Here is a 17364-nt window from a genome sequence, read left to right on the forward strand (position 1 = left end):
ATCCGTATTACCGTTAATATATCATTAAGTTAATGGAAATGTTATTAGTGAAAAATGTTCACTGTATTAGCAGAAAATGTTTAAGAATGTGTTCATCCATCAAATATCTGAACGTCAAATTAAATGAGGGCAATTCACAGTAAACTGACTTGAAAATAATGAGATTCAAGTTCAATAAAATAATTCCACCTAAATTAAAACACGATAATTTTCAGAGTGCTGTTTTCAGATTCCATTTTTCTGCGGGCACATTCTTGAAAATAACTGCCACCACTTCTTTAAAATCTTTTCTCTTAATCAATATTTTTTACAGCAGTTGAGATTAGGTTATTCATTGTAGTGACAACAATGTCAATGAACTCATTTGGCCTTAATGATTTGGTTCTGGCAGCAGCTACTAATTCTGCTTACTACAAGACCAAAGGTTTTCATACAGTGGTTGCTGGGATGGCTGACAGGGTGGATTAGTGCTGCTGAGCCCTGTAGGAAAAGGTCACTGCAGCAGTACACAGGGGAGGTTTGTCACTGGGAGAGGTGAAACCTACAAAGAGAGGTTTGGACTTGAGCAAACTAGTCATTGGCAGGTATAAGTAGGATTTGCTTATTGTGTCCTACTTATCTTTGCCTACCAACACTTCTTTGGGCTTCTAATCACGATTGCCAGACAGCTGTCACCTCTGCAGGGCTGTCAGCTCCTCTCCTGCTTGCTCCCTGTGTTATTTGTTGGTGACGTTTCCAAAAGGAAAATCTTGAGCAAGCTCCTTTAGGTTTTTATTCTATTTTTGAATTTGCATACAGTATTCTGCACTTATCTATATCTCACTGAGAAATCCTGTTCAATCCAAGTAAATTTTGCATCTTGTTTAAATGCGAGTAATTGCTTTCAGCTGTGAATTATTGCACGTTGGGGTGCAAGTTCTCTAAAGATTCATAGAAAAGTATAGCATATAGTGGTCTTAAGAGACAATTTCGCTTACTTGCATTAGGTAATACTGGCTATGAAATATTGCTTGCCTGCAAAATGATGGCTCAACAGTTCATAGTGAAACATCATGCCATTTCAAGACTTATCTTTCACAGTGCTACATGCTAAAAAATCACTAGGCTATATATTGAACCCTACATATATGATATTTTATGTAAATGGCAGTGCATGAGAATGTACCTGTTTGCAAAATGGCAACTGAATTGTAAGAAGTAAGAAGTGATTGACAGCTTCTTATTTACATTTAACAGTACCGAGTCTATCAAGCCTCATCCACAGCTGCATTAAGGGTGCTAGTGGAATTTGGTAAACTGGTAGTTTGGATCCACTTAATATGAGTAACTTCATTTAATACTGTGCTAGATTCTTCTGTCCGGGTTATATTTTTCTTACACCAACTTCATGCTATGTTCATTCAGAAAGTCCAGAATTTGGATTTTTCACTAGTTCTGTACGCTTCTGTATTACTGCAGTACTTTGTAATGTGAAACAGAACCTTTCTTAACAGCTTGGAGAGTAATTGAAGATTGTTACAGATGTTTCTTCCCAGTCCCAAACCTAAACTTCAGGGTAAAGAGTGCCCCCACACCTGTTTAAGACATGTATCTGAAACGTCAATTGATTTTAATGGCATTGCAGATACATATGACATATGTATAGTTTGCAGATTGTAACAGGAGTCCTCAGGACTTGTACACAGCTTCTGAATCAGTTTAACTATATACTCAGTTTAGGAACTAGTCTATTTAAGCATTTTGGTGGATCCACATATATTTCACTACTGAACAATACTGCTTATTTCAGATGGGAAGATCCGGTTTCGAAAAGGTAATTCATGTTTATACCTGTTGTTTGTCACCCAACTGTTTTGCAAGGAGCACTTAATAGTTATTACAAAAGATAGAGAAAACCAAATGACTAGTTTGAAGAGCTGGGAGGCAATGAATTTAGGTTTGGGACATGAATATTCATCAGATCTAGCTCACCTAAAATCATCAAGCATAACCTTTCTATGGGTAAAGCTGTCAAGTTTGATGTACTGTGCATGCATAACCTGACTTAGAAATTATTAACTTTGAGATGGAAGAATCTAGAAATTATTAACTTTGAGATGGAAGAATCTTTTCAAGCAGCATTAAGCAGAACATTTTACCAGTTTCCCATTATTATTATTTTTTTTCCAGTATTTCTAAAGTTCATTGATTTCAGAGAAATGAAAAGCAGCAGTGTGTAAAAGAGAGAGACAGTACTCTGGAGTAAGGCAACTCCTCCCCCTCCAAACTTTAGAAATAAAAAGAATAAAAAAATGCATTCAGCTAATGTAAAGGGGTAAATTAATCTGTCTGTTGTGTGGGAGTGCTAGATAGAAGTAAAGGCAATAGAAGTCCTTCCTGCTTTCCCTGCTCAGCTGCATTATTTGCTATAATTTTAGGCAGACTGTCTCTCAACAGATTGAAGGGTGTGCAATATCTTGGGAAAATCAGATCATTTAATCATGTCCTTAACTGCCTAGGTGTCACATTTTTAAGCACCTAAGCTTGAGAACTTTGGTCTCTACCCAAATCCTACACATCATAAAGAAAAGCGATGCCACATATCATCTAATTTGTTTTTTTGAATCACTCAGAAATAAATGCTGAAAACACTGTAAGTTATGGTTTAATAACAATGGAAATCTCTTTTCTCCAAGGGAAAGTCCTAAGACAATCCTAATCTTAGAACAAGGATGTTTAGGGTTGATTTATACCTCAGAATATGATGTTTCCTATGTTTATTCTCATATAAAAATATTCCCTGTATTCTTACAAATTCCTAATTCCTTCAAAAATACTAGCTAGGCTCTGGCATTTAATTGTGCACTACTTTATGAACTATATTTCTTTTTTGTCCATTGTTACTTTTTAATTTCATACTTATTTTGTCAAGCCAGTTTATATCTCACTTTGTTTCATTTCTTCCCTGAGAGATTTGTGCTTTTGCAAGTCCTCCCAAGCAAGGGATTTAAAAAGAAATGAGTTTCAGCAACAGTACTATAAATAAAATAGTGAAGATTTCCTTCAGACAAACTCTGGTAGAAGTTTGTCTATTACACAAACAAATAAACAAAAAGTCAGCCAAAAAGATACGTTAGGAAAAACTAAACTGAAGTACTTGGTAAGATAAAAGAATGCAAAATATCTCTAGATGTCAGATTGTTATTTATTTATTTATTTACAAGCAAATGTCTGTCTTGACTTCTACTAGCAGATTATTTTGGTAGTGGAAAGGAAGAAAGATGCAATGAGATGGACTCATGTTGCACAATCTAGGGAAGAGCCTTTAATAGCTTGTTTATTTTACAGGGTTGCACACTCCAAAATTCCCAAGTGTAAGCCATCACATCTGACAGATTTGAGTATGACCAGAGGCCTGAACCAGCAGCCTGTCATGTTCAACTATGCCAAATACTTTTAATACCAATGTTGGAGCAAAAGAGCAGAGACCAAGCAGCTCGTTGGTCTCAGGAGGCTCCAAGACATTGCTGTGCTACAGGCAGACCATGGCCAACTGCAAGCAATATCTTAATACAAGGAGGGACAAATCAACCTTACATTTCCTTAAAGAAAAAGCTTGAATAAGTGAATTTAAAAAGCAATAGGCTGTTGGAGTCTGCCTTTTTGTCGTAAGAAGCGGGAATCCCGTGAAGTTTTTTGCACATACCTATAGCAGTCGACTTTCTCTTTTCCGTATGTGGAAGCCGCTGCTGACATCTTCACCTGGTCAATCCGTGTAAAAGTCTATTTGAAGGCTCCTGCAACTGGCTTTGGATTTAGGCTTTGGTTTAGGACCATCTTGTCTTATTCTTCACAAGCACTAATTACAGTGATGTTTTGGCTCAACACCTATGTTTCTGAAGAAAGAACCTGAGGCCAAAAGCAAGTATATGCTTACTCCACTGCATGAATCAAGTCCATCAGCAGGGGAAAATCACCAGTACCAAGCAAGGGAAAGGACACATACCATGCTTAACTGATGAATTTAGAGTACTCCGTAGCTACTTTGCTTTGGAGAAGTACGTATACATTCTCTCCAGTCTCCACTTTTTATATAGTTATAGAAAATAAATCCTTAACTCATTTTACTATCAGGTTTGTAACAGTCACCTGTGTCTAAATTTCTCATGATCAGAAAATTAGAATGGGGTTACTTGAGTACTACCTGATGTTCACAGCAAATCACTCAAACTGCTCTGCTAGATGCAATGGAAACATTAAGAGGTGCCAATTGAAAAGCAGAGCTTTGAAGGAAGGATGAGAGCAAGTGTCTTTATTAAGCTAGTGAGCTAGCAAAAAGTGGAGGAAGGTCAGAGGCCTGACTCTGTTCTGTTTTTCTAGTTCTTTGGAAAAAGTCACAAAACATCAAGATGATTGAAGAATTGCCTCCATGATACTGCTGTGCCTTTGCAGGGACTGAGGCAATGTAGTCAAGAAAAGGGAGCAGTGTTTTTGGCAAGGGTCTCTTCTGGACAAGGGAAAATGGTAGTCTTGGTTTATTTGTTAACAGTTAAATACTTGAATAAAAGTTACTCCTCTCATAGTTATTCCTATCTCTCATATTTTTAAGAAAATACATTAGCACAATGGTCTTGATTGTTACCAAATATAAGGTTAGGTGTCTCTTTATCTCTTACTGTATTCCTTCAAAACCATTTTGTGCCATTTTGTGACAACGTGTTTATCCCAGTTAACCTGTACCTTCCCTGGGTGTTGAAATTTTAGAGCTTACACTTGAAATTTAATACTTTTTATAAGGGAAAAAACAGTTGCTATTATACACATTGATTATCTCTAGAAGAGCTGTAATCAGTAGCAGTACATACTGTATGTGTTGGGGATTTTAAGAAATAAGTTTCCAGCCTTCCATAAACTTTTCTCTCTATTGCAACAGCCTCTGCCCTTTAATATCCCCTGCCCCTGAAAATTTTATCTGGTCTGACAGAGAGCAAAGATTGTCTGAATTCTGGGTTCAATGGGAGAGAACAGGTCAAATACAGGTGAAAAGTAAGCATACAAAGTACTTGTGTAAAGACACTGCTCTTTCTCTGCTAGAGTTGCATGGGAGACACTCATCGCTTCAGGCCGTGTGCCACTGTCTGTAGTGCCCTTTGTCTCTTCTGTCTGTGCCTAGGGTAGAGACAGCATGGCAATTTGATTCTCCAAATTCTCTGTTCCTTGCTAATGTTTAGAGCTCTGACCTTTGTAGGTAACATCCATCCTGTTTTCATGCAGGAGGTGAGTGTTGGCATCCCTCTTCACCGCAATCCATCATATTTCCACAATCTTCTGCTGTCTGGTCTTTTGATGTCTTTCTTGCATTCTAATTATTTCTGCAACATCACAGAGTATTTTCATTCTCAGTTCTCTTAGCAGGAGGTAAAGAGGATGCCAGTCCTTTTTGTTCTGTTTCCAGCAGAACTGCAGGCTTTATGCCCATCCATTTTTTTTTCTCTTTTTCACATTGAAAAACTGCATTGAAAAGCTCTGTGTGCACTAGTTTGGTAGCTTTTTTTTTTTTTTTCCTGATAATTTTAGATTCACTTCCCCACTTTCATAGCTTTCCTGGACTTATTTGGGCTTTTTGGGGGGTGGTAACAATGAATAGGAATCTTGCTTTTTGTATTACTAAAGTTATTTACAAGTTCACACAATCACAAGGATAAGTTGCACTGATGTGCCTTGATTGCAACCCCTGTAATTACAACCACAATGTAGTCATCAGTTTGGAGAGAGTTTTAACCTGGCTCTGATGTGATCTGTCCTACACAGCGAAGTGAGCTGGCTGGAGGAGACCAGCCAGCAGTGCCCTGCAGGTAACTCTGTCCTGGGCAAGATGCGGTAGGCCTGGCACATATGGTCTAGTGGGTTGACAAGGTACCTCAAGTGCCAAAGTGTCCTTCATTCACTGTTTGTATCTGCTGCTACCATTCACATAGCTGCCCATGCCACCACGTATACAGCTGTGGTGAGCTGTGGAGGGCCAGCCAGAAGGCTTTTATCACCATTTCTCATTTTCTTCCATCACCAAATCCACTTTTTGCCCCTTGGTGCTGATCTCAGTGCACATCCTAGTCACCCCAGTATCCCTGAGAAATGTCTAGAATCAAAGTAATTAAACAGTTGGTAGATCCTGACACATTAGGGAAGTAAATATTCTCAAGCAGTAATTTAATAATATATTTATGACATACCTATAGGAGTATCATTCATTATTTTTCTCCTCCTGAAGACGCTTAGAAGGCAGAGACTGAGAGGGGTCCCCTTTTCAAAACCAGCAATCCAAACCATGCTGATAAGCTGTGTCAAGAGTACCGTGAATTCATGAGTACAATTTTTCTCTTTCAGTCGATCTGACAATAACAGTAATTTTGGTACTTTGTCCATGTGAAAGACAGAACTCATAGTGAGATGCATTAGTGCATCACCTTTTCAGCTGAAAGAAGGAGGAGGGAGTGATGGCTTTTAATGGGCTGTTTCTCTGAACTTCAGGTTGAAAACAACCAAGAGAAATATTCTGTTATCCAGAAGAAGGACTTTAACCTTCCAAAGGGTTTGGGTTCTTATTTTTTCAAAGGAAATTGTTTATAATACAGAATACAGAAATGCCTCCAGGAAACATCTGCCACTGTACTACATGACCCTGTAACTAGAAAGAATGCAGAAAAGTTTAGGATGCATAAAATGTCACAATCAGTTATAGTTGGTTGCCCTTCTATATAGATTTTATCAAAAACTGCCCTTTTCTGTTAAGGGAACTTTCAGTATTTTGGCTCTTGTTTTACATTAAACTGAGTGGGGTTTTTTGTTTGTTTGTTTGTTTGCTTTTAAATTGTTGAAAGATATATTGAAATATGTTTGATTTAAGAAAAAAAATATATCTTTTTAAAGTTTTATTTCAAGCATCTGTTTTTATGTTCTACATTATTTTCATATCTATACTTTTTTTCCTATGACTAGTATAAGGTAAAATATTTCACTGAAAATGAATTTAGAAAAGGGTGGTTTTGTTCAGTGTTAAGTGAAGTTTTCCATAATGATTTGGAACATCAGTAAAATAAATTGAAACATCTGAAATCTAAGATATGAAAATAATTTTTGCAGTCTCCTACTATACCTGTTTTCTCAGTGAAAAAGATGTACTATTTCTGACTAATATAATGTAAGTACAGAGTGAAATTTCAAAATGAGTTCCTGAATCAAAATTGAGCAAATCTGGCTTTTTAAAATATTGTGAAATGTTTCTATTTCTATTAGCATAGCAGTACTTTATCGAATATGTTTTGATTAGAAATTTTCAGCTAGCTCTTTATCTAAATACACCAACGATATTTTGCCCTGTCAAGTTCCAGAAGCCTGATCTGCAGCTCACTTCCTACAACCCTCTCTTCTCCAGACTCCTAAAAATTGGATAGAGATTAGGTTGAATCCTGAGGTAATTGTTCCATAAATGAGCTCCCTCTAATCTCATTGGCAAGATGATAAGCACATGGCACAGGAACTTTTTAAGAGGTTAAGAGACCAACAAATACTGGGTATCACTCACATATGTATAAAAATATGTATGTTTGGAAATTTTCAGAGATAGAATTGATCCCAACTGTGATCTCAGAGCAGAAAAGATATTATGGATCAATGGCTGCTGTTAATGATCATGTGAAAGGTGACAATATAACATGAGGCACAACTGAATAATATTTAAAATTGATGCAAAAGTCTGGCATGTGACAGAATTAAAGATAACATTAAACTCTTCAAATAAAATTTATCTAAAGCTAACCAATTTCAATAACCTGGATGCCCTAATAGCTCTTTACTGCAGAGAGAGAAAATCTTAAACAATTGGGGAATGGAAACAATATCAAATAAATGCTGAGATGACTGAACATCTGCAAATAAGAATCTTACTTCTGGAATCTATGTTTTCTGAACACAGCAGCCTGACCTTCATGGAGGAAAAAGAGGCTAGAAAGAAATAAAAATCATGAGAAAAAAAAACTCCAAATCTCAAAAATGAGTAAAAACGTTCCATGAAACAGTTTATTAAAAGAGAATTAAGAACAAAGAAATGCCTACACTGGATTAATATATATATAATATATATATATATATTTTTTTTTTTTTCTGGGAACAGCAAATTTTAAGCAGTCTGGCTTTGTGTGAAGAATCGTGCACATCTGGTATAATTAATTCACCCTGCACATTTCCTCTCAGAGAGCCTTTTACTCTCTCTGTCTTCATACGGCTCCCTGTTTTCATGTGAGTTACAAACTACAATGGTTTTGAGCTGTTATGTTTTCTGCAAAGTTTAATTAAAATCAGCCAGCAGTTATGACCAGCCAGCAGTGATGAGCAAGGGCCTGAAGACCAGATGTGCACAGAGCATGAACATGTAAGTCTTTGTTGCTAAAATGCTAAAAATCAGGTCGTGCAGAAAGAAAGAAGAGAAAGTCCGTTTCTCCTTCATACTAAAGCAGTAATCTGGGTCTTTACTCAGCAAACCCCAGGAAAAGAGCAACAAGCATGAGAGACAGGCTTGACAAACAAAAACAGGAAAAGCAACAGCTTTGTGTTCAGCTTTCCTTGTTGTTTGTTAGGCAAATTGTTGTCATAATTCTGGCTATGAGCGTGTAAGCCCATTAGGCTTCGGATAATAGGCTTACCCTCTTATCTGAAAATATTTGTGTGGATCAAAAGCCCTTTTAGGAGTCAACCTAGAAGCTTTTCCCAAAGTTACAATTTGTTGCAACAAGCCAACACCCTTTCAAAATGTCACTGTCTTGAGACATGTAGGGGGAAATTAACTTGAATGTAGGAAGGTGCCCGTTGCTTCCAACTTTCCAGGTAAAATTCACCCCATACTTTCAGAAGTGTTGCATTTCCAGCTGTGCTTTCCTCATGCCAGTAGGAAAGCAGACTACCAGGGAGTGCTGCACAGAGGTGACAAAGAGAGATGTCCATCACTAAGATGTTACGTAAAAGAAAGAAATTACAAACAAAATGTAATGCTTGTCATCCTCTGCAAAGAACTATGTGGGGTAACAAATGCCTGTCCCAAGCCAGAAATAATTCCCAACCTTGCTTTGCCCCAACAGCAAATCTGCATAAAACTGCTGTTTTTAAGTGTTGATATTTCATGGAGTTTTATGGGATGAATATCATGACAAAAATAAACAGATATTTATGTCTCGTCATTCTACTAACATAGTTACGTGTGATTTTTCTTCAGATTGAATTTAGTCAATTATTAACAAGAAAAATAAATCCCTCCATTCTGTACATCAGCAAAACCAGGATAGATAGTTCTAACAGATATTCTTAAATATGATAGACTATGCACAGAGAGGAGGTTACCAGTATATCAGGACTTTAACATCAGCCAAATAATTACTGGGAAGAGTAAATCCTCTGAACAATTATCAGGATGATCTGTTTGGTTTCCTCATGTAATTTAAAGACAAGGTTCGGTAAAGATCTTTGATTTTTTCTCAGCACTTTCCCACCCAGCTGAACCTGTAACTGGCAGTTTACAAAGGTGAATGGCAAATCGGGCTTATCTCAGGGTGTTTAAGGTTTCAATATGATTTTCCTTCACATACTAATATGGATCCCATGAGATATTTCTTTATGCTTGTGGTATCTCAATTGTCTTAATTTGAGGGGGAATGCAAAGTGACCATATACAAAGTGAAGAATGACATTTTAACTTCTTGACTAGGTAGCAAGGAATAAAGTTGCTTTTATATTTTCTGGAGAACCACAAAGGCACTGTAAATTGTTTATTTATGTCCATTCAACTGATGTTAATTAACTTGTCTGAATCTGCATTTTAAAAATTTAAATGTATCTTGGATCCAAACAGTGTATTAAAAGTATAACAAACAGCAGCAGAAAGATAAAACCATCAAAAGCTTTTCTCCTTTCGTTTGTTATGATATTGTCAACAGTTCTTGTTAGAATTATTTCCTTACATCTTGCTTCAGCCCTATATTACTATTTTCCATAAGCTGTTTGAAATGTAATTAAAAATGGATGCTGTTTATCTGCCTCATAAAAAAAAAAAAAAAAAAAAAAAAGGAAAAGAAGAAAAAAAGAAGAAAAGACTGTACATTCCAGGAAAAAAAAATCTTCTTTTTTTTTTAAAGTTGGATATTTATTATTTTATTGCAGTAACATTTGCCTAAATTCCATTTTGCAAAGTTCCTTTGTTGATACATTCTGTTATGAATTTGGAACTAGTTAATGATTTTCTGCTGTCCCTATCATGTCATATTAAGCATTATATTCAGAAATAAGTACAAACCATCAACGTTTCTGGCAAAGACTTATTCAGGTCCTGAGTTGTGGGTTCTACAAGGTATATATATAATTATCCTGAGAAATATGAATCTTCCATCAATTCATTTTTCTTCCTGCAGGCTCTAAAACCAAATTAGTTCTTAAAGCACTTATTAAATGCTTCGAAGAAGAAATATGGAAATACACTGACCTTGCAAAAAATGCATTGTGCTCTAATTGTGCTCTTGGGCTATGGTGGGATAGAATTTTCTGACTGTATCTTCTAGATTCGTTTTGAACGTGAAATAAAAATCCTCCCAAAATGATGCTGCATGAAAGCAGATCCATAAATGCATTTTTATTCTTTCTAATTGTAAACAATTTTCCTTAGAATGTGCTAAATAAATGCATTTTGAAAGGAACATGACACTATTTTCTATCAGTGAACCTAAAGTAATTCAGGATTAACGCTTCAGTGGTTGCCTTGTTTGGATATGGCAGGTAATGCATTGCACTTGCTGAGGAAAAGGCAGTGAAGTATGAGTCCAACTGGTTACATTTTTTTATTATTTTTTTTTTTAGCTATGAGGATAGAATAGCTATAATGAAATTTATAGCTCCAGTAAGTTTCTGGTTTGATTCGGGGCCTGGGTTTTTGCTCTGGCAGCCTGTGGCTTGAAGCAAAGTATTGATTTTATGATCTCTGTGCCATCTTGAATCTGTCAGCGAAGGGTCAGTGTAGCTATTTTATGAATAATGAACAGCTGAGCTCACAGTAAAAGATTTAAAATGGATTAATTCATGATGAATTGAACTTTGAACGAGAAAGTTTGCCAGCTGATATATTGGCATGCTAGTGAGGAGTTGCTTTGAGTAAAACAGTCCAATTATTTTCTTATCTTTTCTTCTTAATGAGCTAAGAGATCATTTCTGTTCTCAAAAGTCTATTAAGGGAATAGATATAAAATCTTTATTTTAGGCTGAATCTTGCCTTACTTTCCTGAAATGGGTTGAAATATGGGCATCAGAAAGGATGATGTTTCATGGCAGCAGCCTGGACTGCATGTTAGTATCCATTTTACTGGTGCATGGTAGAAAAGCAACGTGCACCTCCATGTCGTGAAGGCTGATTTATGCATTGTTTTCCCTGCTTTATGGATTTAAGTGTATGGCATGGACTGGTGGTAAATGAGTTCTGTCTTCCTTTTGCAGGGCTAAACTTGTACAAGTAGTGTAGGGAACATACTAAGTTGAACGTACTAAGTTCAAGTTTTTTTCTCTGGACATCTGGGTTGTCATATCATTCATATACTTTCAGACTTTTCCACTTACCCATTGGATGTATCTGACTAACTAGTGGATTAAATGCCAACCTTTGATTCCTTAAGTCCCATGCAATGTAGATACCTTGAGCATCAGTAACACAGATCTTACACTATAGGTAGCCACTCACTCCACAGATGGCTAGATTTTGGGATTTTGCCCCCCCCTTTTTTTTTTTTTTTTTTTTTTTTAGGGCACTATTGTCTAATTTAAATAACTATCCAGTGTAAGTGAAGGTGTCCTGATCCCAGACGCTACAGTGGAACAGTGTACTAGCAACCCATTTGGCAAACATAGAAGTAGGCTATACAAATGAAAGCAATTTTCATATTTCATTTCTCATACCTATGCTGTTTGTATGAATTATTGTGTAGAACCATCCAGTGGCTCTTAGAGAGAGGCATGGAGACCTCCGTCATCTTAGGTTTCAGTCACATAAATCAGCCGACTGTGTGTAGCCAAAGAAAGGGGATAACACCTCACTGCTCACAGGATCACAAAATCACAGAATGTCTGAGATTGGAATGGCCCTCTGGAGGTAATCTGATCCAACCCCATCTGCAAGCAGGGCCACCTAGGGCAGGCTGACAGGATGGTGTCCAGGTGTCTTATGAAGATCTTCAAGGAAGAAGACTCCATAACCTCTCAGGACAACCTGTGCCAGTGATCTGGCACCTTCACGTAAAAAAAAATGCTTCCTGATATTCAGAGGGAACTTCTTGTGTTCTTCCATTTTGTGCCCGTTGTCTTTTGTCCTGTTGCTAAACACAGCTGAGAAGAGCCCAGATCTGTCCCCTTTTCACCCTTTCTTCAGAAATCTATACACATTGGTAAGATGACCCCTGAGCCTCCCTTCCTCCAGGCTGAACAGTCCCAGCTCTCTCATCCTTTCCTTATAGGAGAGATGCTCCAGTCACTTCATCATCTTTGGTGTTGTCCATTGGACTTTCCAGTAGATCTATGTCTCTCTTATACAGTGTTGTACTCTTTCATACTCTGTTGCTCATCCTCAATCTCTCTTAGTGTGGATTCATATATCCTCAAACACACAAATGGAAACACTCTAAACTCAGGAATTAAGTTTCCTTTTATTCCTGAGTTGTACCTTTCTATCACAGTCTCAGATCTTTGATTTATCCTCTAAGATCATTTCCCCCAACTGCAGAAATACACATGGGCACTGTTTTACTTATACCAACTATGATAATGAACAATTTAGAAGTGTTTAAAGGCCTTCTACCACATTTTGAAAGCACAGAGTTGCTCTAAAAATCAAGTAGTAGTAGTTTTGCTAAATGTGTTTGTTCAGAGTCCCTGGATCCCATATCCATATATTATGGCCTCTACATAGGTCTCTGAGGTTATGTGAATTCCTCTTGCATTAGCAAGTATGTGACTAAGGATTTCTCATTCCTAAGGAAGACATGCCAGGATCTTAGGTCTAGTATTGTGCTCTAAAGTCCTTTATATGCAGTACAAAGCACGTGACTAATAAAGTGTTATTTTTCATTCAGACTTACGAACCTCCCTAGAGAGAGCATTTTTTTGGCTTAAATGAATGTTTTAAGAGAAAAGGGTGTTGGGTTGTTTTTGTTTTTTTTTTCTAGAGCTGTATTCAGCAAGCAGCAGCTCCTGCTTCTGCTTGCAAAAATCAGTAATGAACCAAAGAAAAAAATGTGAGCAACTTGTCAAACTGTGCCAAAGGCTGGGTGCATTGAAGCAACTAGACTTTTCTAGCAAACTTGATAGCACATTGATTGGAGTCTTGCTGCCTTCATATGTCTGATGATCTGCTTGTGAAAAGCTCTTTTATTTGCACATGAAGGCCACTTTGACTGGAGGCAATCTGAAACATTAATGAAATATGCCACTGTTGAAACAAATTCCAGGCATTGACTCAGCTTATCATTATGGTGGACTTCTTTGAGTGGGCAAGTTTAAGGAAAGTGCTGAAAATAGAAACGGGAAGGGTGGAAGGAACAATCATTGTGGTTGTGCCCTCCACCGTGTCTTGTCTGCAATTAAGAGACTGCTTTGATTTTCTACAACAAGTACTATAAAAGGAGAATAGTTTTATGTATACATGGAGCTAACAGTTTGTTAGTACTACTACTTCTTATCATTACCTTCAGTATTCATCTCCTACCTAATTGCATTTTGTACTTTCAGCCATCACTGAAAACATCCAGAAAAAAATTGTTGCAGGTTCCTGCGGGCCTTCATTATGTAGGGTAAAATAAAGTATTTTCTGGATTGTGTCATTGCTTCTTTGCCCTGGAGATCTGTTGCTTATCCACCTGTTGTGTAAAATAGTGTCTTATCCCATATAAAATATTCCTTATTTGGTTCATGTACTTCAGTGTGTGAAAATTGGATTTTAAGTTCACAGAGAGGACCTCTTATGAGCACTAAATTAATGAAGCATTTCTAGAGAACAAAAAATAGTATGTGGTTATGTTATCATAAACTGTTACACACATTCACAATGAGAGCAGTGGCTGCTGGATTACTGACTTGCTCTCAGTTTGCTGATTAGAACCCTGGACCTCAGCAGTTCACAGCAGGGTTGAGGTGAGCTGGGCTGAGCTGAGCTGAGCTGAGCTGCCATGCGTCTAGGTGGAGTAAAGGCTTTGGGCTATTAGCTGAAAAAATGCTGAAAAGTCTCTGCCAGGAATATGTAAAGAGTGATTTTGAAGAGATATTAGCCGGATTTGAGATGATTCCTCCCAGAAACAACAAAAGGTACATCCTTGATGTGAAGATTATGGCTTGGTAAATTTCAAGGCTCTTCTCCAGTTCCTCTTGATATCCAAGGGTTTCCCAAAGAAAAGGTTTCCAGAACTTGTCAAAAACATTTTTCTCTTAGCCTCAGTCTCCTAGATAGCAACACTGCATTTGCTGACAACTTTTTTTAAATAAATCAACCCAAGGCTAATACCCAACAATAACAGAAAACAGACTTTGCCCAAGTTCTAAGTAGCTAAAATGTGTTTTGATAAAGGGAAACGGCATCAGGCATTAATAAACAGCAGTGGTAACCTTACTTGTCATAAACAGTGTAGCGTGCATGAAAAAGAGACAAGTAAGTAAAAGATAAATCTTAGGCAGTATATTAAAAACCTATGTTAAGTCCCTTAGGTAGTCTGACAATAAATAATGTCAATATTGTTTTGATGAGGGTTAGGAGGAACAAAAACAAAAATTATAGTGAGAATTTGCTGAAGACTATGAAGAATGGGTTTTCAATCTCAAGGTGATGCGCATATAATTTTACCAGATTTTCTAGCTTAAAGGAGAAATTAATATGCATGTGGTGTTCCAAATTATAAATGAGGCATCTTCATTATTCAGAAAATATGTTATCTCATCTGATAGCAACTATACTATCTAAAGATGGGAAAAGAGGTCTGAAAAGGTGGAAATGGTGTGTGACAAAAGCACAGATTTAACTGCATGACCACATTAAAACAACTCTGGACAATGCACTAAAGTAAGCACAATACAATGATCTTCATTGCTTCATGATATGCTTTGTTGTAGTTTTCATTTTTTACTTTATGTTATCAAAAGGACGATTAAAAAGATCGTGTCAAGTAAGAATCAGTCCCTCTAATAGTCCTTAGAAAAATGACATACAGAAAAGAAAGCAATTTGGGATATTCTCATTTTTACAGGCATACTGTATTATTATGCATTGTATTAAATATATAAATTATTAGAAATCTGGGGGGGATGAAAGTCCTCAAATTTAGAAAACATTTTGACCACTTATCATCAGAGAAAAAATTACAGACAAATATAGTTATGGCTCTGAAAGGTCAGTAGTGGAAGTGTCAAAGTAATCTTCTACATATCTTACAAGATGGCCATGAGTGTTGCCAGAACCTACTAATAAGCCACTGGTGAGTGAGGTGTGATGAGTGTGAAACACAACAGAGAAGATATAATAGAATGGAATCATAGTCATTTTTGTCTGGCAACTTCAGTTGTAGAGAACAAATGTCATGTTTATATTTTATGACTCAGATGAACTATTTCAGAATTTAGAAAATTTGAATCTTCTTACTGAGAAAAATGAACATAAATGAAGTAGCAAACGATAAAATAAAATAGTGAACAAACATGTGCAAACAGAATTAAATGTTGATCTTTGTTCCCAGGGCCTTAGACTCAGGAAACTGATGGTCAAGTATTAATCAACATGAATGTCATACATTAGAAGTTCATGTTGCTTGTGCAAGTGCCCAATACATAGGATCTGGCTTATGATTGTTTCGTTTTTTATTTTATTAATGAAGGCATATTATCTTTTCTAAAACCAACCTGCATTTCAAAATATCTATTTTCTTATCGGTCTTTAAGGTTCTTGGTCTTAATAGTTATACAAGGCATATTCTTTTGTGGTGCATACCATTTGAATCTGGCATTTAGCATCACTGAAATTCCATATCACATTAGACAGTGAAAAATGTGGACAGTATAAATAACTAGTGAATGGAATGAGAGAGGGTTCTTAGGTGCATGTGGGGTGCATAAGGTTTGATATTGTAATTGCTTAGATATGAAATTGCATTTTAAAATCACTTGTATGTATATTACCTGGCAATGTTGCAGAAGTTGTATTTATTTCTAGTCATTGTACTCAACAGAGGAAAGCGCAGCACTGTAATAAATTCTTGCCCTCTGAAATACATTTACCTTGTCACTGGAGTGGCTTGTAATGTGATTTTCTACCGTTCACAAAACCAAAGTAATGCTTGCTGCAGTTGCTATGATACAAGACTAGTGCACTGAACTTTCTGGTGCAGCACAGCACACATTTTGTAGCATGCAGTTCTCTGTCACTGCTGTTAGGCCTTACATGAACAAGTGAATTTAACCTCACAAAACAATATTCACAGATATTTTCCTAGCTTGCCCTGAGCAACTGGTAGTAATAGTACTCAGCTTTAACTGGACTGTAGGACTGAATTTTAGATTTAAGGGGGGAATTGCAGAATCTGACCTTAAAGGTGGCCCATGACGTAGGTTACAGCAGAACAAGCTGTTCTCTCTCTGGTGTTATAAGTATACTGCTATAATGATTTATATTGCAATAAACTAAGAGTTGTAATGTAACACTATGGAGAAACACTGATCAACTTCAACTTCACTTCCATGGAAAAAACAATACTTTTGTGAGACTAGGTAGATGACAGTTCTGTAAGAGTAGCTTTTCTCTCATTTACATCCTCTGCCTCAATCTGCCAAAGCAGAAGAGTTGACAGCCTGTGTTTCTTGAGAGATGTATAATGTGTTCTCTGTCAACCCTGGCGACTGTACTGGCAGGGATCCTATTCTGATGACATTGCACCCATGAGACAAAGACTTAAGACAAGAAATAAAACTTTTGGAAATACTGGCAGTTAATTAGGCTGCAGAAGAAATGCTTCTTTTATTTTTCGTAGCCTGGAAATCCATCAGGTGTTTTTCCAACCTATTAATAATGCTTTGGCTAGCAATACCAGGTAGTTTTACTGGATTTCCCCTGCCAGGTACTGAATGTGATTGCAATGAAGCATGAAACACCCTTTTTTAATGACTTTACACTACTGCTTGCTTAGAGTTGATGTAAAATTTTTTAAAAGACAAATGGGTCTTTCATTAATTGAACAGTCAACTGTTGTCAGTGAGTGAATAATTAATTTAAAAGTCTGAAAACTAATATTCACCATACATTGGGAAATAGTACTGAAAATTTTCTGG

General features: G+C 36.8%; 1 protein-coding gene across 1 annotated transcript in view; it reads left to right on the forward strand.

The window, feature by feature from the left end:
• Nucleotides 1-17364, forward strand: part of NAV3 (neuron navigator 3) — a 273005-nt gene that overhangs the window by 186872 nt on the left and 68769 nt on the right. The window lies entirely within an intron of this gene.

The sequence above is a fragment of the Cygnus olor genome, chromosome 1 (genome assembly GCF_009769625.2).
Source record: "Cygnus olor isolate bCygOlo1 chromosome 1, bCygOlo1.pri.v2, whole genome shotgun sequence".
NCBI classification, from domain to species: domain Eukaryota; kingdom Metazoa; phylum Chordata; class Aves; order Anseriformes; family Anatidae; genus Cygnus; species Cygnus olor.